Source organism: Leucoraja erinacea, chromosome 20, assembly GCF_028641065.1.
Source record: "Leucoraja erinacea ecotype New England chromosome 20, Leri_hhj_1, whole genome shotgun sequence".
NCBI lineage: Eukaryota > Metazoa > Chordata > Chondrichthyes > Rajiformes > Rajidae > Leucoraja > Leucoraja erinaceus.
In genome coordinates this window covers 20,332,041-20,351,936 of record NC_073396.1, presented here as the reverse complement: position 1 = coordinate 20,351,936, position 19,896 = coordinate 20,332,041, and the positions used below count along the sequence as shown (strand labels likewise).

The 19,896-nt window shown below is 42.9% G+C and overlaps 1 protein-coding gene across 1 annotated transcript in view; it reads right to left on the bottom strand.

Annotated features, from left to right (window-relative positions):
- The window catches only part of LOC129706919 (uncharacterized protein C16orf52 homolog B), a 92,455-nt gene that overhangs the window by 70,297 nt on the left and 2,262 nt on the right, over positions 1-19,896 (bottom strand). The gene's annotated exons all lie outside the window — the stretch shown is intronic.

Sequence of the window (19,896 nt, the reverse complement as noted above, 5' to 3'; positions counted from 1 at the left end):
TTCCGTTAGTGCTTTCCAGATCACAATAACTTGCTATTCAGAAATATTTCCCTTCATCTCCCATCTGGTTGTTAAGCCACACTGCACAGCCAAGTCCTCATGAATCAAAATGTCAGGTAGCTCTAAGACTCAACCTCTGAATCTTTGTGGTTGGAGAGCAAACAGCGAAGTGATGGCTCAATTTCTATTCGGCCATGGCATAATCCCACATTGCACAAAATTAGAACAGCTATCACTTTCTTCTCCAAACGCAACACGACGCCGCAGAGAGTTGGATAATCACTTGAAATTCTCTCAGTGGCATTTTGCAGCTCAACTATCATCCACAGCAAACCTGAATAAATATCCAAAAGAGCATCAAAAAGATTAACAGTCCGAGACATCAGGAAAGACAAAGTTCCTGTTATTCCATACACAAAGAATAGTTTGTGCAAGATAAACAGCAAATTAAAAGGGATATCCTCTCTGTGAAATATACCTTGAAATATTTATTAGCTGCTCAATTTCAAAAGAAAAGGATGTAAAGTGCCTTGATCAAAACAGGCATAAAATCCAGCACTGAGGAACATGGTATCAGTCTGCCAGACTGCTGATAAATTGATGTTTTAATTACATAAACCCATTTTTCATTATAGAACTGGACTAAATTGTGTCTTGTTACTGAAGAACACATTATACAAAGGAACAAAATGTATTAAAAATAGAAATATAAAGTTGCATTCAAAACTAAACAACTTCTTCACTTGTTAAAACAGTGAGAAAGTAGTAAAAGACGCATAAAGTGTGATCTTAAAGCATTGGTTCATAAGACACGGAAACCGAGATGCAGGTATAGCATAAGGTTAGTGGTACATTGGTATTAATTGAAAAGGCATTGGAGCACAAAAAGACATCTGAAATTGAGCACAGAATTGGTAGTGTGTGTGCGTGTGCGTGTGTGTGTGGTGTGTGTGTGGTCCCCCCCCCCACACACACACACACCCCCAATATGCTCGTGATGGGGTCAGTGCACATTAGATTCACTGATTCATATCAAAACACATACACCAGAACAAATGGTCCAAATGAACATATTGTACATTTTCTTACTTTATAAAGGGTTAAAGGAGAAAACAAGACAGATATCGAGAGGTTGCCTCCTGGAAATTGAGTGCCGAGAAAAAGTCTCAGGATAAGGAGTCAGCTATTAAGGACTGAAGAGACATTTCTTAACTCAAAATCATTGGAGTTGTCTGCTCAACGCCCAATGTTAAGGATGTCGAGGGCGAGATTGATAGATAATCAAGGATATGAGCATCAGGAGGAACATTGAAAGTAAGAGATTGGGTAGGCTTTTTAAATATGGAAGGACCTACTTCTGGATCTATTAACTTAGTCTAACATTCATGGCAATTCAGAATACTAATTTCAGAGCTAAAATATATCAGTTTAATACAAAATCTACAGGATAAAAAAAAAAAAAGGTAAGCCCAAGTTTTAAAGGATGTCAGAGTTGAAGTGGTGGAGACGTTTAAGGAGGGAATTCAAGAATTGACATCATAGTTTTCAATGAGAGAATGCAAAGCGTTGTACATGCACAAAAGCCAAGAGTTGGAGAGCACAGATTTCAGATGGCTACAGGAGAGAAAGTATGAAAAGTTTACTACAAATCGGTTTGTTGAAAAATTACTCCACAAGAGTACCACTGTGTAAAGGATTTACCCCTCAAATCTCCTTTAAACATCTTCTTGCTCACTTTGGGCATCTCTACCGTAGGAAACAGACAATGGTTTTATATCCCTGTTATGTCACCTCTCAGCCTCCTTCACTGCATGGAAAACAGTCAATCTCTCCTGCTGACTCCAACCTTCTAATCCAGCCAACATCATTGTCATTTTTTTCTGCACGTTCTCTATCTTAATCATAACTTTATTCTTCATTCCAGATACAAAATGTATGTTTATTGTGGTGTGGAATGGAGGCATAGCTTAGTGCCTCGCAGTTCCAGGGACCCAGCTTTGATCCCAGCAGAGTTTGCATATTATCCCCATCACTGCATGGGTTTCCCTAGTGTTCTGTTTTTTCCCCCACATTCCAAAGACATGCCACGCAGTAGGCTAACTGGCATCTGTGAATTAACCCGCAAGATAGAAATGTATTTTAAAATGTACACATGATGGCTGACTTGTGTTTATGGATATCACAGCAGAATTTCATGGGAGCTCTGTGGAATTGACAGGGAGAATTGGAGCCAAGCAAGAACAATTCCAGTGAGGTGGCCCATAGTAAAGCAGTAGTTGAGGATGTCTGTGTGAACAACTGTGTTAATCATCTGGAATTTTTGCTCCCAAAATATATGGATGCTGGGCATTAAACATAGAAATTAGGTGCAGGAGTTGGCCATTCGGCCCTTCGAGCCTGCACCGCCATTCAATATGATCATGGCTGATCATCCAACTCAGTATCCCGTACCTGCCTTCTCTCCATACCCTCTGATCCCTTTAGCCACAAGGGCCACATCTAACTCCCTCTTAAATATAGCCAATGAACTGGCCTCAACTACCCTCTGTGGCAGAGAGTTCCAGAGATTCACCACTCTCTGTGTGAAAAAAAGTTTTTCTCATCTCGGTTTTAAAGGATTTCCCCCTTATCCTTAAGCTGTGACCCCGTGTCCTGGACTTCCCCAACATCGGGAACAATCTTCCTGCATCTAGCCTGTCCAACCCCTTAAGATTTTTGTAAGTTTCTATAAGATCCCCTCTCAATCTCCTAAATTCTAGAGAGTATAAACCAAGTCTATCCAGTCTTTCTTCATAAGACAATCCTGACATCCCAGGAATCAGTCTGGTGAACCTTCTCTGCACTCCCTCTATGGCAATAATGTCCTTCCTCAGAATTGGAGACCAAAACTGTACGCAATACTCCAGGTGTGGTCTCACCAAGACCCTGTACAACTGCAGTAGAACCTCCCTGCTCCTATACTCAAATCCTGAATACTGAAAATGTCAACGCAGAAATTCTTGGCAAGTGTATCAACATGGAACAAACTCAAATAAATGGATCCAAAATCTAATTTATTGATGGAACAAGCTCAGATTTTGAATAGTCTATTTTTATTCCCATGTTTCAGTCATTCCCACACAACATTTGATTCCTATGCACCACACACATAGTGGTACAATGCCTCATCACTGACTGTGCAAAATCCATCTCAGCTAATGGTGTGATGATATATTGGCATCACCGAACAAAATGACAATTCACAACCCAGTACTAACCCGTTACGCACATTTTCTGCAACTACAAAATCAATTACACAACTTTATTCACTGCTTCAGGCTCACTGTTCTTAGCATTGGTACCAACTACTTTCCAGACAATCCAAACGGAAAAGAAATCTCTAAATGTTGCTCCAGGCAACATTACTGCCACAACATTTATTCAATTGGGCTGTTAGTAGCTGATACACTATTAACATTCACATACACTGTGAGAATATACCAGATTATACACTCCACACAAGAGTATGGAATGGACATTACTGCAAAGATCAGAACCAATGTTTTCCTATTCCTGCAGTGATCACAGGCTTTTCTAATAACCGGGGGGGGGGGGGGGGGGGGGGGGGGGGGGGGGGGGGGGGGGGGGGGGGGGGGGGGGGGGGGGGGGGGGGGGGGGGGGGGGGGGGGGGGGGGGGGGGGGGGGGGGGGGTGGGGGGGGGGGGGGGGGGGGGGGGGGGGGGGGGGGGGAAATTACCTTCTGGGAATTTCATCTTTACAAACATTTTAACCATTGTTCCTGATGTAATGAAACGACCCAAATGGCTGAACATGTGATATATCCATGACTGTGCTCATGTGCACATATCAGTTAGCTGAACTCGGAGTACTGAATGCCTGCAGCCAATGAGGAACACAAATCCTCAAATGCAGGTTACACTCTTTCATAAAATATTTAAATAAGAGAGAAGATTGGTACATTTCATGCAAATTTAGCTAATATAAAAAATACACCTATTCAAAGTAGAGTAAAGTATTGCACATGACTGGACAAATAGCTGGAGATATTAACTATCTGACACAAGAATCTCATTCACACAGGAATTTTAAATATTATCAAATAAATCTTCTGGAACCATTTCATAAATGAATTAGAGTAATGCAGCACTGAAACAGGCCCTTTTGCCCAACTCACCCATGCCGATCAAGATGCCATCGAAGTCCATCTTATTTGCCCACTTTTGGCCCTTATCCCTATAAATCTTGCCTATAATAATAATAATAATAATAATAAATTTTATTTATGGGCGCCTTTCAAGAGTCTCAAGGACACCTTACAAAAAATTAGCAGGTAGAGGAAAAACATGTAAGGGGAATGAAATAAATAGTAGAGACATGACTAGTACACAAAGTAAAGACAGAATACAATTCAAAACACAATATGAGGAAATTAATGCACAGATGAAAAGGGAGGGGGCCGTGGGGTTAAGGATAGGCAGAGGTGAAGAGATGGGTCTTGAGGCGGGACTGGAAGATGGTGAGGGACACGGAATTGCAGATCAGTTGGGGGAGGGAGTTCCAGAGCCTGGGAGCTGCCCTGGAGAAGGCTCTGTCCCCAAAATTGCGGAGGTTGGACTTGTGGATGGAGAGGAGACCGGCTGATGTGGATCTGAGGGACCGTGAGGGTTGGTAGGGGGAGAGGACGTCAGTGAGATATTGGAGGGGGGGGGGGGCAGATGGTGGAGGGCTTTGTAGGTGAAGATCAGGATTTTGTAGGTGATCCGGTGGGAGATGGGAAGCCAGTGAAGTTGTTTGAGGACTGGAGTGATGTGATGCCAGGATTTGGTGTGGGTGATGAGTCAGGCGGTTGCGTTCTGGACCAGTTGGAGTCGGTTGATGTAGGTGGAGCTGATGCCAAGGAGAAGTGAGTTGCAATAGTCCAGTCGGGAGGAGATGAAGGCATGGATGAGTCTTTCAGCAGCGGGAGGTGTAAGAGAGGGTCTGAGTTTGGCGATGTTGCGGAGATGAAAGAAGGAGGTTTTAATGACATGGAGGATGTGAGGCTCAAGGGAGAGGGTATGCCTACCCACATACCTGTCCAAATGTTGTTATTATAACTGCTTTAACTACTTTCTCTGGCAGCTTTCCATTTATGCACCACCCTTTCTGTGAAGAAGTTGCCCCGCAGGTTCCTATTATATCTTTGTAGTTTTCGATTCCCTTTCCCTGGGAAAGAGACTCAGTGCATTCAAATTATTTATGCCTCTCATGATTTTATAAGTCACCTTTTAGTCTCCTACATTCCAATGAATAAAGCTCTACCCAGCCCAACTTCTCAGTATATATTCAGGCCCTCGAGTCTTGGCAACATTTGCGCAAATCTTCTTCATACTCCTTGCAGCTTAATGTCTTTCCTGTACCAGGGTTACCAAAACTGTGCACAGTACTCCAAGTGCAGCCTCAAGAACACATTGCACAGTTGCAACATTGCATTCCAACTCCGATAGGTGATCATTTTCCAATGTTCTATAGATTCAGGATCAGTTCCTGTGGATTGGAGGGTAGCTAATGTTATCCCACTTTTTAAGAAAGACGGGAGAGAAAACAGGGAATTATAGACCAGTTAGTCTGACATCGGTGGTGGGGAAGATTCTGGAGTCAATCATAAAAGGAAATAGCGACACATTTGGATAGCAGTAACAGGATCGGATCGAGTCAGCATGGATTTACGAAGGGGAAATCATGCTTGACTAATCTTCTGGAATTTTTTGAGGATGTAACTAGGAAAATGGACTAGGGAGAGCCAGTGGATGTAGGGTACCTGGACTTTCAGAAAGCATTTGATAAGGTCCCACATAGGAGATTAGTGGGCAAAATTAGGGCACATGGTATTGGGGGTAGAGTGCAGACATGGATAGAAAATTGGTTGGCAGACAGGAAACAAAGAGTAGGGATTAACGGGTCCCTTTCAGAATGCTGGTAGTGACTAGTGGGGCACCGCAAGGCTCGGTGCTGGGACCGCAGCGTTTTACAATATACATCAATGATTTAGTTGAAGGGATTCAAAGTAACATTAGCAAATTTGCAGATGACACAAAGCTGGGTAGCAGTGTGAACTGTGAGGAGGATGCTATGAGGGTGACAGGTTGATGGACAGGTTGGGTGAGTGGGCAGATGCAGTTTAATGTGGATAAATGTGAGGTCATCCACTTTGTTAGCAAAAACAGGAAGGCAGATTATTATCTAAATGGTGTCAAGTTGGGAAAAGGGGAAGTACAACAGGATCTGGGGGTCCTTGTTCATCTGTCAATGAAAGTAAGCTTGCAGGCAGTGAAGAAAGCGAATGGCATGTTGGCCTTCATAACAAGAGGAGTTGAGTTTAGGAGCAAAGAGGTCCTTCTGCAGTTGTACAGGGCCCTAGTGAGACCACACCTGGAGTATTGTGTGCAGGTACAGTCCCCAAATTTGAGGAAGGATATTCTTGCTATTGGGGCAGTGCAGCGTAGGTTCACAAGATTAATTCCCGGGATGGCGGGACTGTCATATGCTGAGAGAATGGAGCAGCTGGGCTTGTACACTCTGGCATTTAGAAGGATGAGAGGGCATCTTATTGAAACATATAAGATTATTAAGTGTTTGGACACTCTAGAGGCAGGAAACATGTTCCCGATGTTGGGGGAGTCCAGAACCAGGGGCCACAGTGTAAGAATAAGGGGTAAGCCATTAGAACGGAGATGAGGAAACACTTTTTCACACAGAGAGTTGTGATTCTGTGGAATTCTCTGCCTCAGAGGGCGGTGGAGGCCAGTTCTCTGGATACTTTCAAGAGAGAGCTAGATAGGGCTCTTAAAGATAGCGAGGAGCTATAGGGAGAAGGCAGGAACGGGGGGGTACTGATTGTGGATGATCAGCCATGATCGCATTGAATGGCGGTGCTGGCTCGAAGGACCGAAAGGCCTACTCCTGCATCTATTGTCTAGTGTCACAATGTCCAATGTGAAGATGCTGCAACCTTCTTTAGAGATGCCAGCCTCTGACTGCACAACTCACTGGGTTTTAGATCACAGGCAGAAGCAATGATACTTCCACACATTTTTCTTAAAACAGGAAGAACTGGCAGATTATTCCACTATGCAACTTGTTAAAAGATCTCCATCAGCAGAAAACTCAAGCTGTCATCATGTTTACATTTAACTCGTGACTGCTAAACTTGAAGTGTTGCAATCACCAAAGTTCATCATCAGATTTGGAAACTCTTTAGCATATAATATGACAAAAACTGTACACTCCTGCTTACTTAAGAAAATATGGGCATAATTTCATGAACAATATGCATACAGGTGCACAGCCTATTATCCGGTGTTCCGGAAACCGAAAACCTCCGAAAACTGGCCATTTTTTCCAGGATGTCATTGGCACACCAAAGCTCGCGTTTGGCACCAAACTTGACCCGAAACGACCCACGGTCAACCCAGGTCTGTACTACTGTAGCGGCTGCCTCCTCTCCGGAGACCGGGAGACACTTAAACATCTGTAAATCATTGCTTAAATGTTAGTCAGTTAGTTTGGAGGGCTTTTATGTGAAGGGGGGGTTGAAGGGGTAAACTTTAATTCTTAGTCCCCTACCTGGTCGGAGAGACGGGGAGCGGTCAATGCCTTACCGGGTCGCCGTGCAGTAAGCTCCGCAGCGCTTTGGCCGCCAGCGGGCGGCACCGGTTGTAGCTCCGACCCCGGCAACTCTACCCCTGGCTGCGAGGCGCTCCAAATCCACCACTGCCCGCGGCCGGACGCCCCCCACCCCAGCTCCGCAAATGTTGGGAGTCGGCGGCGTCGCAGCGTTGGGATACCAGCGGGGAGCGGACAATTCCTTACCGGGTCGCCGTGCAGTAAGCTCCGCAGCGCTGGGATACCAGCGGGGAGCGGGCAATGCCTTACCGGGTCGCTGTGCGGTAAGCTCCAGGGCGCGGAGGCCGCCTTCTCCCAACATTCGCGGAGCTGGGGCCTCGGGCGGCGCTGGATTTGGAGCGCCTCGCAGCCAGGGGTAGAGTTGCCGGGGTCGGAGCTACAACCGGCGCCGCCCGCGGCCGGACAGAGCCCCCAGCTCCGCGATGTTGGGAGTCGCCGACCAGGTAGGGGACTAAGAATTAAAGTTTCCCCCTTCACCCCCTTCACCCACCCACACCACCACCACCACCACCACATAAAATCCCTCCAAACTAACTGACTAACATTTATGCAATGATTTACAATGATTCCCCGGTCTCCGGGGAGGAGGCAGTCGCTCCAGACTTTTTAAGCCGCCCGCGCTACCTACCTAATCTACGCTAAAAATCTTCCATTCGGAAATCCGAAAATGTCCGAAATCCGACAAGTGTCTGGTCCCAAGGCTTTCGGATAAAAGGTTGTGCACCTGTACTACTAAACTATGTTTGCGATAGGGAAGAATTTTGCCAGCAGCAATACTAATCTGGTTGAATCCATCTGCAACACCTCAACCAACATTCCACCTTCAAGTTTGGCAAATTCAATAAATTGTCACTGTGTAAACTCACAGTTAAGGAAACCAGATCTAGTCAAGTTGAGTTTATTTTCACATGCACATTTACAGTGAGGTATCAGCACAATGAAAATCTTGCTTGCTGCAGCAGCACACACATACAGAATCAGACAATACACAAAAGCAAATTATACATAAATTGCACATAAATTCTGACACAATAAAATAAAGTGTGTGCAAAAACAAGACATCAGTGCAAAACACAATTTGAAAAACAAATCCAAGTTAGTGCAAGCAGTGGTCCATGTTGTTACATTGTTTAGGTAGGATCAGACGTGCAAGTCGTATCAAGAACCTGAGAGATGAGACCCGAGAAAAGTAGCTGTTCTTGAACCTGGTATGAGACCTCAGACATCTCTACCACTGGCCCAACGGCAACTTTCATTAAAATAATCCCAAGCACTTGTTTACTATTCAAAGAAAAGGAAAAAAATCATCATAAAAGGCCAGAGAAGAAATGTCTGAAGAGGGGTCCCGAAGCGAAACATCGCCTATCCCTGTTCGCCAGAGATGCTGTCCACCGCTGAGTTACTCCGGCACTTAGTGTTTTGCTCAAGAAAATAAATATATCTTGCTGGTTTTTCATGCATGCGGTCTACTCACTCCCCAGGTGTAACTTACCACCCCAGGAATCAGGCTGGTGAAACTTCACCGAATTCCTTTATAACATGTATATCCGTTCTTAAAAAAGGATACCTCCAACATTGAGCAAGGTAAGTGAAACCTCAAATCTGAAGATGCTGCCTCATCAAAAATTGGGCAAAAACATACTATCAATACATGGCACCAAGCTACCAGCTTTGTCTTAAAATATATCCTTTGCAGACATATCAAAGTAGAATACATTTCTGTACTGTACTAAGAATAGGGATATAAAGCAGTTAATGCCATAATTAGTCTGTCGCTTTGCAACTGAAAACCCCAGCATTGACATGTTATTTGTTGAGGAAGATATGCTGCACAGTGAAAGGAAATTTAATAAAATCTAGGTCATGTGTTTCAGTTGAACATTTTTTCTCCACGTCAGCATCACAATAAGAGCAACACAATTAAGGCATCAGTATAATACTTGTCATATTTGTTAATGACTACGGTTCAGACCACTGCTGGAGTTTGTCATATTCACACTGAGAATTGTGAAACCTAATGGGGAGTCAATTAAAAGCAGTGAATAAATTAAGATCCTGCCTTAAAACATCTCTCAAGTAAAACAAGTTGTAGTGTTATTCTATTCTGATTCAATTACTTCACAAGTGGAAATTCGTGATTTGGCTGCTGTTGCTGTTTTTTCACAGATTTTAAAGCCAGCTTTAAAAGATAAGGGTTGTAATTTTTATTTTGTTCAAATATTCAATTCTATTTTTGAACAACCACAACTAAACATAGTTAAAACAGTACTAAAACTTTGCTATTAGTGGCAACTGTTTTCTTCCAGACCACTTTGGCAACAGCAAGCTATCAGATAAACATTTGTCTTTAGGAATTTGCTAAGTAGTACCATATATGAATCACATTGGCCTATATACTGGGTATGCTCCAAATTTAGTCAGCCATTGCAAGCTGGAAACAAAATCAATGTGACATGAGCATCTAGTGACAATTTTTCCTTTACCTTCAATAACAATTTGAAAACTTTAGTTGCCATTTTTAATTCAAAACAGGTTCCACCTCCAAAAAAATAAGTTGTCAAGGGAATGTTTAGCATTAAATACAAACACAATTTCTTTAAGACTTTTATCAGAATGTTCCTTGACTCTTGCAGCAAAACAAGACTTGAATTGGAGGGTTTAAGTTAGAAGGAAAACCTGATGGCTGGGATTGTTTTTATCCTGGAGCAAAAGAGGGTGACTTTAAAAGGGGTATATGAAATCAAGAGGGGAGATACAATGGGTTGTCTGAATATTTATCTTGGGGGAGGAGGATCTAAAAATATAGGTTGAAGGTGAGGGGTCAAAGGTATAAAGGGCATCCAACAGGAGTTTTTCACACAGATGATGGTAAGTGGATGGAACGAGCTACCAGAGGAAGTGATGGACACAGATACAATGACAACATTTAAAAGATATTTGAACAGCTTAATTGGTAAGAAAGCCTAAGAGGGAATTGGATCAAATACAGGCAAATGGAAGATACCTTGGTCGGTATGGAAGAGTTGGGCCGAACAGCCTGTTACCATGTTGTAAAACGAACTCAATGACAACTGAATTAATTGGTTTACAGAGACTCAGCACTAAAATGAGAGGGTCAACTGGCTGCCTTTGTGCTGTCAGATTCGGAGTCTATTCTACCTACAAAACGAAGCAAGTGATATCATACACAATGATTTTTTTTCTTGACGGTTAATATATTGAAAGGATTTAGGGCAAAACAAATATTTGAAGTAAACAAAAATTTGAGAAATAAAATCTGGAGGAACTCAGCGAGTCAGGCAGCAAATATGGAAGGAAATGCACAGTTAACATTTTGGATCAGGATCCTTCTGCAGACTGATAATAATCACACAAATGTAAGCAAAGCGCAAGCCCTGTGAGCCTGTGAAAGTGATCCTCAGTCCCACTTGTTTGTTCTTTCCTTGGTCAGATTTTGGTATTTCTTTCAAACCTCTTAGTTAAATTAAAATCCAAATTTTACCATGGCAGGTTTTCTTTTCAATTCAGTCAAGGAGCAGAATCAGTGAAGGTCTTCCAGTGCTTAAAGTTTTGAAAATTTATTTCATAAATTCTGATTAAGCTGCTGTAACTTACACGGTTAGAATCAATTGCTCCAGTCACTGATTTGAATAGAAATATTCTAATTGCAAAATTATCTGCAACTAAAATTATGCGTTTGATTTTGGTAGACATCTCTCTCCACATCCCCTTACCTCTCCATCTCAGTCAGCAGTTCTATAGAAAAATGGTCGTAGGTTAATATTTTAGCAAATGGCAATCTATGTGTCATACTTGTTTTTACTTTGTACACTCTCATTACAGGCTAAACTAAAGCCCTAGGCTTTGACAAGGAAAGCTGTCATTTAGTTTTTGATGAATTTAACTGGTTCGAGAAACAAGATCAGTGTAATTCTAATTTAAAAATGCAGTATACAGGAATAGCTTGAAGCCCCAATATATTCAGAAAGTCACTTGAAATAGTCTTCAGTGTACTTACAGCACATTGTATACACAGAGGTTGCACAAGAATATCGTTCGCAAACTAGGGTTAAAAATATCACTGCATTCCTCAATAGCAAAACCTAACGTAACTGCTAAAATCAAACTGCTGGGGGAACTTGGCAGGTCTTTCGGCATTTGTGAAGTGAAATAGACTGACGATATTTCAAGTCGGGAACCTTCTTCAGACCCGAAACATCATTTGTCAGATTCCTTCAAAAGATGCTGCCTTACCTGCTGAGTTTCTCCGGCAGTTTGCTGATTCTTTGCTCAAGATTCTAGCATCCCCAGTTTCTTATGTCTCCAACACTATAGTTACTGCATCAAGTTGCAAAATAAAACTGGATCAAAATGTTTGTATACAAAGTGAAGTGTCCACTGGGTGTCAAGTGTAAACATCTCTATGATCAAGATTAGTCAGAGAACTAAGTTAGACAATGGAGGCTTTTCAGAATTTGGCATTCTTACTGGATGCCTCCCCACAGAGAGATTTAAAGGGCAACACCTGGAATAAAACAAGTGTTAAAGGCATCTGATGCAGAGAGAGAGTAAAACCCACAGTCCTAGCAGTCTGCAAAGTTTCCAAGCAGTAGCAGTGCTTAGATAAAGCTTAGACAGTCAGTCCATTTATACTTGCTTGCATTGGAACAAGTTGTGCATTACTATGGCGTTACCCATGTTCCAAATTCACTGGGTGTTTTCGGTAACAAGAACAGGATGATTTTATGTGCAAGTCCATGCTTTCAGGAGTGTAAAGAAGTCTGTGTTCATGGTACGTTATGCCTGAATCAGAATCACGCTGTCAAGCAAACTCTCACGCCCTCACGCTGACCAGAAATTTCTCACGCTCTGTGGTGAGAAATTCTGTGATCAACGAAAATTTCAAAACTCGGATAAACTGCAGGGGGGGGAAAGAGGGGGGGGGGGGGGGGGGGAGGAGAGGGGGGGAGAAAAAGGGAGGGGGAGGGAGAGGGGGAGGAGAGGGAGGGAGAGGGAGAGAGAAGAGGAGAGAGAGGGGGGGAGGGGGGGGGAGGGGGGGACGGGAAAGGGGGAGAGGGGGGGGGGGGGGGGGGGGGAGAGGGGGGGGGGGGGAAGAGGGGGGGGAGGGGGGGGAGGGCGGGAGGAGGGGGGGGGGAAGGGGGGGGGGAAGAGAGGGGGGGAAAGGGGGGAGAGGGGGGGGGAAAGAGGGGGGGAAAGAGGGGGGGGAAAGAGGGGGGGGGGAAGAGGGGGGGGGGAGAGAGAGGGGGGGAGGAGGGAAAGAATCGGGGGGGGAAAATTCCCCAGGGGGGGGGAGAGGGGGGGGGGGGGAGGGAAGGAAGGGGGGGGGGGGGAGAGGGGGGGGGGGAGGGGGAGAGAGAGGGAGGGGAGAAGAGAGAGGAGGGGGGGAGAGGAGGGGGAGAGAAAGAGGGGGGGGGGAGAGGGGAGGGGGGGAGAGAGGAGAGGGGGGGAGAGAGGGGGGGGGGGAGAGGGAGTGAGGGGGGGGGATGGAGGGGAGGGGGAGGGAGAGGGGGGGAGAGAGACGAGAGAGGGGGGGAGAGAGAGAGAGAGGGGCTGCCAACTCCCATGCATTGAGCGTGAGAATCGCTCATTTCGCCAAATTCTCAACGAAAATTTCAAAACTCATATCAACTTCATGGGCCGAGGATGTTGGAAACAAGCAGTGGCGGGGACAGATGCGGACGAGGAGTGGGGCTGGCGAGTGTTTGTCGGGCTGGCAAGTCGCTCACTGCAGCTCCGGCCATGGAGCAGCCTCAGTGCAAGACGTCGGAAGCGTTGCGCCGCTGCCGTGAGAGTCTCTGTGCCAAATTCACCCAGGTGATCGGCATGAATCAGGCTGCGGCTCGGTGCATCCTGGAGGACAACCAGTGGCTGCTGGAAGTAAATACCAAGCACTGGGTAGAAACGGGGGAAGATAGTGGCCTTCAAATGGGGGTGGTTGGAGAAAGCATCCTGCTTGCCATGCCAAATTTTCACTTACTGTATGTAACTGCAGGAAAAATGTTCCCGATGTTGGGGGAGTTCAGAACCAGGGGTCACAGTTTAAGAATAAAGGGGGGGGGGGGGGGGGGGGGGGGGGGAGGTGGGGCAGTTAGGACTGAGATGAGGCCAAACTTTCTTCACACAGAGAGTTGTTATTCTGTGGAATTCTCTGCCACAGAAGGCAGTGCAGGCCAACTCACTGGATGTTTTCAAGAGAGAGTTACATTTAGCTCTTGGGGCTAACAAAATCAAGGGATATGGGGAAAAAACAGGAAAGAGGTACAGATTTTAGATGAATAGACATGATCATATTGAATGGCAGTGCTGGCTCGAATGGCCGGTGGCCTATTCCTGCACCTATTTTCTGTGTTTTTATGCTTGAGTATATGGCAATAAAACTCGATCACTTAATTTTGAAGCATTCATGCAAGGTGGAGGTATAATGTAGTCATAGAGTGATACAGTGTGAAAACAGGCCCTTCGGCCTAACTTGCCCACCCCCGCCAACATGTCCCAGCTACGCTACCTGCTGGGAGGGATTCCCTACCATACTGTGGAATGTAATTAGGAATGTAATTTACTCTAACCTTAATCATAGCTAATCCAATTTAAAGCATATATATTGCATTCAAGTGTACTAATGGAAGTATTTTACACAGCAGAGAAAACCAGCAGGAAGTTGGCAAATTGGGCACAAGAGTCTGAAAGGGAAAATAAATCAGCATTCCAACATAACTAGCCATACGAGGTGCACATCCTGTTGAGCACTGAAAGCCCATTCTGGGACATATACTGATATATAGCTATATTATAAGAAAGGCCCGACTACCAATTATATCCCAGCAAATTACCCAAATCCATGATTTATGCCAGTCATGCAGTCATTGATTGGGAATTTTAAACAAAAGTACAAAGACATTTTTCTTTCCTCCTGTAATATACAGATTCTGTTATCAGTAAATTAATATTCTCCAAAAAAGCAATTATCACTGCAAGTGATTCCACTGCTCATATACTTTTTCAACACTGAACTCTGACAATGAATTTCCAAAGGCACGATCTGCACCCTTTAGCACAACTCCGCTCTCATAAAAATGAATAAAAAGCTGTACAATTGGACAGAAATAAAGTTAGCCTTTCCCACGTATTCTCTGTAGTGGGGTGCAATAGTATGTGAGAAGCAGGGCCACTTCCCCCATGAACAAGTGCAGAAAGATTTCTTGTATCTAATACTGTTTCTTGGAATCCTTAAGCAAAGCAGAAAAAAATCTAATATATCCTTAACAATTAATATAATGTTTGCATGATACATCCATCTTCCTCTGGAACCAGCACTGACAATGACAATGACAAAAAGTACAGATTCAACGCTCAGCTCCGAGGTCCAAAATAACTCGCTATTAGAGTCAGATTCCAGCATCTGCAGGCTCTTGCATCTCCTTCTGCTATTAGAAGTAAATAAGATTGGAGGGAAAGGAAAAAGAGAAGGAAACAAGGTAAACAACCTCTTGCCAGCAAGCTGTTAGTTTGCAAGGAAATATCTGTACATTCTACAGTGAAGATTGTGGTCCCAGGATCGCACTAGTGAGTCACCTCAAAATCTGTATTGAGGTCATCCTCAATCAATGGAATGTTGATGATACTAATGGGATGGCCTGGTTCTGGTCTTGTTTCCCCATGACAAAATATTAGTTTTCCAAACCTAAACAGAAGTCAGACAGCTACCCAGAAAGGAAGGTCACCTTGAGCCATCCTCAAAACATCCATCTCTTCATTGCAACATCGAAAGATCTTAGCACAAGATTTCTCTACCATCCTGACAAATGGGGTCAATGCAAGATGCAAAACCAAGGTGGCCCAATGGGAATTGAAAAAGTGATCGAGCATCTAAAGGGTCCCAACCCGAAACATTGTCTGTCCATTCCCATTGAGGAAAAATACATAATGCTGAAATGTGAAACAAGTTACCAACACGATAACAAAAAGCAGAGCGGAAGACAAAACCAAATGAAATGGGAAGAGACAAAAACCATTGGGTGGAAAACATGGCATAAAACTGATTCAAAACAAAACTGTACATAGGACATTGTTATACTGACTCTTATTTGGGCTCCCAAAAAAAAAAATCACGTTTCAGATAGAGTATAAACAGGAAACAGCTGTTATATTTTTTGAAAATGATGGGTTCAGCCCAATAAAACCTGTTCAATCGTACCAAGGTCTTGGAAGTCTTTTTACATTTGATTTGTTTAGACTTTGCATCTTATTAGCTCTACATAATGGGCTACATTCAAAAATAGTGAGTAATTGTTGTCGTTGAACCTTGTTGCTATCCAATATGACCAACGCAATTGCTGTGCCACCCACAATTAACAGCTTAGTTTTATTGCTAGCTGCACAAAAACAAAAAAACATGGTGCCCTGAAATGGGGGGACTATGTATAAACACAGCTGTAATTTCTACATGGTGAAACCAAAATGTATAAAAATGGCCTTTAATAAAATCTGACAATGTGCACTTTAACCATGTGTGATTTTTTTCTATTATAAATCTCAAATTGTGGAGTACCGAGGCAAGTAAATAAATGATGCGTCTTTGTCCCAATTATTATGGAGGGCACTATACCTAACATGATTTTACTACAATACATACAAGGGTATGTATAGAACACTGTGGTCAAAAAATATTGGACGAGGGACACTTCAGCATGAAATACTACATAAGTACAATTAATTATTAAGTAACCCTTTTCTGGCAAACTGCTTTATGATTTCACCTCTGAATGATCTTGTTCCAAATTTGAGTGTGTGGTCTTTGCTTTTGGGTTTATCCATATCTACCCAAACAAATTGTTATTTTGCACAGTTTGATTAGGTCAGTTTTATGATAAAGCCCTTTCACTCAGCTTTAGCTTCAAACATCACCTTCTCGTCCCAGCTTCTATTCACAGGACGACAAAACATAGGGCAGGGAATCAGCACTGTGCATCCATGATCGCTGCAGATGGCTGGACAGGACAGAAATCAATTTAGTGCTTGGATTGTATTTAAAAAACACAAATGCATTTCTCTTTTATCCTGGTCAAAAACCAAACCCTGCTTTTCATATCACCATTTTGAAAACCAGCACACAGGAAGATTAATGTTCACATGCTTATGTCGAGTGAATTTAGCCTTTGAGGTCACATGACCAATAACAGCTCCTGGTAATAAATCAATGAACAGCATTCAGAAAGGCACTTAGCCATACGTGGATTCTTAATTGTTCATATGTGGCTACAGTGCAACACTGGGATAAGCAGAATTAGAATCACTTTAAAATGCAAGCGTTTCTCCTTAAAAATGTAGTCTATCTAAATCTGTCAACTTGGAACTTTTTTAAGGGCCAGGAAGAGTTTAGATCTTGCTCAACAACTGATAAATGTATATAACTGACCACAGTGTGGGGTGAGAACAAATCACATGACCCACCAATGTACAATGCCGATTATGGCGTCAAAAATACAAATATTATTTGTACACTCAGATTCAGCAAAATATCTCTAATTTGAATCCCAATAACCCAAAGTGTCTCAAAATATGAATTTCATAAAACAGATGATTTTATATGAAATATTTATTAAATTAAACAAATTCAATAACTAATTCCAATGACTTGTTAATGTTTTACATAGCTGTACTGGAATTATTTACATAAAAACAGTAACAAAACAGCATTTATATCACATTACAAAGTATCACCTTAACATCTATAACGGTTAACAGTATCAGAATTTATCAGTAATCTGGATACTGTTTAGTTCCAAAGAATTTGGAATGCAACTGCTCCAGTACAGTATTAACCTCCAAGTTCATTAGATGCATTAAGATATTTTCTACTACAAATTAACATTTGCTGATTAGCTTATTTCACCAAATGGTATTGGCATAAGTTAACAGTCAAAAAGCATACTGAACTGATGATATCGAACCAAACAATTGAAGATGCTGGTTTACACAAAAGGACAGAAAGTGTTGGAATAACTCAACGGGTCATTCAGTATCTTTGGAAATGGATAGATTATGTTTTGGGTTGGGTCTGATGAACTAATGCAATGTTTAACCTGCCAAATATCAGCACAAAACAGTAACTTGCATGAACATTTCTCAATTCTCTCAAGAGCCCATTAATTATCTTAGTAGAGAACACAGGTGGTAATGGAAAAAGCTTGGAAGAGATTGCTAATAATGCAAAACAGAAGCCAGATACAAACTTAATTTATACAGCACCTTCAAATCCTGAATACAATCCAAAGTGTGTGCTTGTGCTTTGCTATTGTTTTTTTGACAATTCCTTGTGGCCAATTTGTGCGACCCCAGATCACACAAACAGAAAAGTAATCTGGTTAGTGGGATGAACATCTGTTCCTTTCCTTTACACAGAAGCTTTGGATCTTTTAAATTAAAATGAGAGCACCAGAGTCCATCATCCGAAAAACTGCAACTCTTCATTACCCTAGGTTACGTACTCAAACCAGAATAGGGGGCACAACCAGAATAGGGAGCATGCAAATTTGCATAAGATCTTCAGCCTACTTGAACCGAAGGCCACAGGGTTACAAATCAGCTGCCACCATCTGTTCTAAGTTACAGTTAACTCCAGTTCCTCAAATAAATTTAAGAACAATTTTACTGCCAAATCCTCAGGAGACAGGAAGCAACGCTAGCTTTTCATCTTTTGAATCACAAACACACTGACCGCTCAAATGCTTGGTATAACTATTCAAGTATCAAATATATCCAGCAGGTCTCTATTCCATGGAGGAAGATGAGGGGAGATCTAATGGAGGAAGATGAGGGGAGATCTAATGGAGGTATACAAAATCATGATAGGAATAGATCGGGTAGATACAGAGTCTTTTACCTAGAGTAGGGGAATCGAGAACCAAAGGACACAGGTTCAAGGGGAAGGGGAAAAGATTCAATAGGAATCCTAGGGGTACCTTTTCACACAGAGGGTGGTGGGTGTATGGAACAAGATGCCAGAGGAGGTAGTCGAGGCTGGGACTATATCATCGTGTAAGAAACAGTTGGACAGGTACATGGACTAGAAATGTTTGGAGGGTTATGGACCAAGTGAAGACAAGTGGGACCAGGGTAGATGGGACATTGTTGGCCGGTGTGGGCGAGTTGAGCCGAAGGGCCTGTTTCCACACTATTACTCTATGACTCTATTTAGCATTATTTCATCCTTATGGGGTCTCACCCAAGTGCATGGTTACATCCAAGTCATACCATATACACCTTATTAAATTGTTCCTGTTTTCCTTCAGACCTCTACATAATATAGCATTTCAAAAATTCAGCAAACAAAACAATTGGTTTTAATTTTCTAAAGTGGGATCTAACACATCTCTAATTGCAACCAACTATGATGACTGCCTGAAGGTTCCTTTTATACAAATGAGAAATACTTTACAACTCAGTTTAGGTGCTAATGTGTAAGTGTGACAAGATGGGCTTTAAAATGCAAACAAAGAAAATCTTGTTACAAATATACTGAACAACTACACGACACAAATAGGCAGCACATCCTTCTAAATCCAAAAGCAAAGGATTTTTTTCTCAACCTGAAATTAGAGCAGGCATTGCAAAATTTGAAACCAAATGACTCTTTATTGTCCTTTCACTAACCAATGAAGTGTTTCTTTCCAACATATATACACCACAGCACGATTTTCTTCTAACCCCACCGCCACCAAAAAACACCCCACATTCATAAGTTGCAACAGAGAAAATATACTTGACGGGTCAAAAAGTTATGATTGCCACTAACAAGCTTAATTTATGTGTCAAAGAGGAAACTGGCATGGGGGAAATTGTGGTGAACAAAAGGGTAGGAGCCAGGCAGACTTGGGGGACACAGGAGGGAGTCTGGGGTGGGTTGGAGAGTGATAAAAATGAGATTAAAGAATGCCCAGAAGCAGGATGACCTATGGCACAGTCATGGAGGGTGGGAGGTTATGTAGTAACAGACAGGGTGGAGGTAAACGCAGCATGAATAGGTGGGGAGGTGGGCGCAGAGGCAAAGGGAGGTGTGAGCATCCAGGGTGGATGTGGGGAGGATATGAACTGCTGGCATGAATGGGGAGGAAGCAGCCAAGGTGAATGTAGGGGACATGTGACAACTGGGGTGAATGGGGAGGAAGGACATGACAGCCAAGTATGGGGAGGGTTGAGGGAATATGACCAC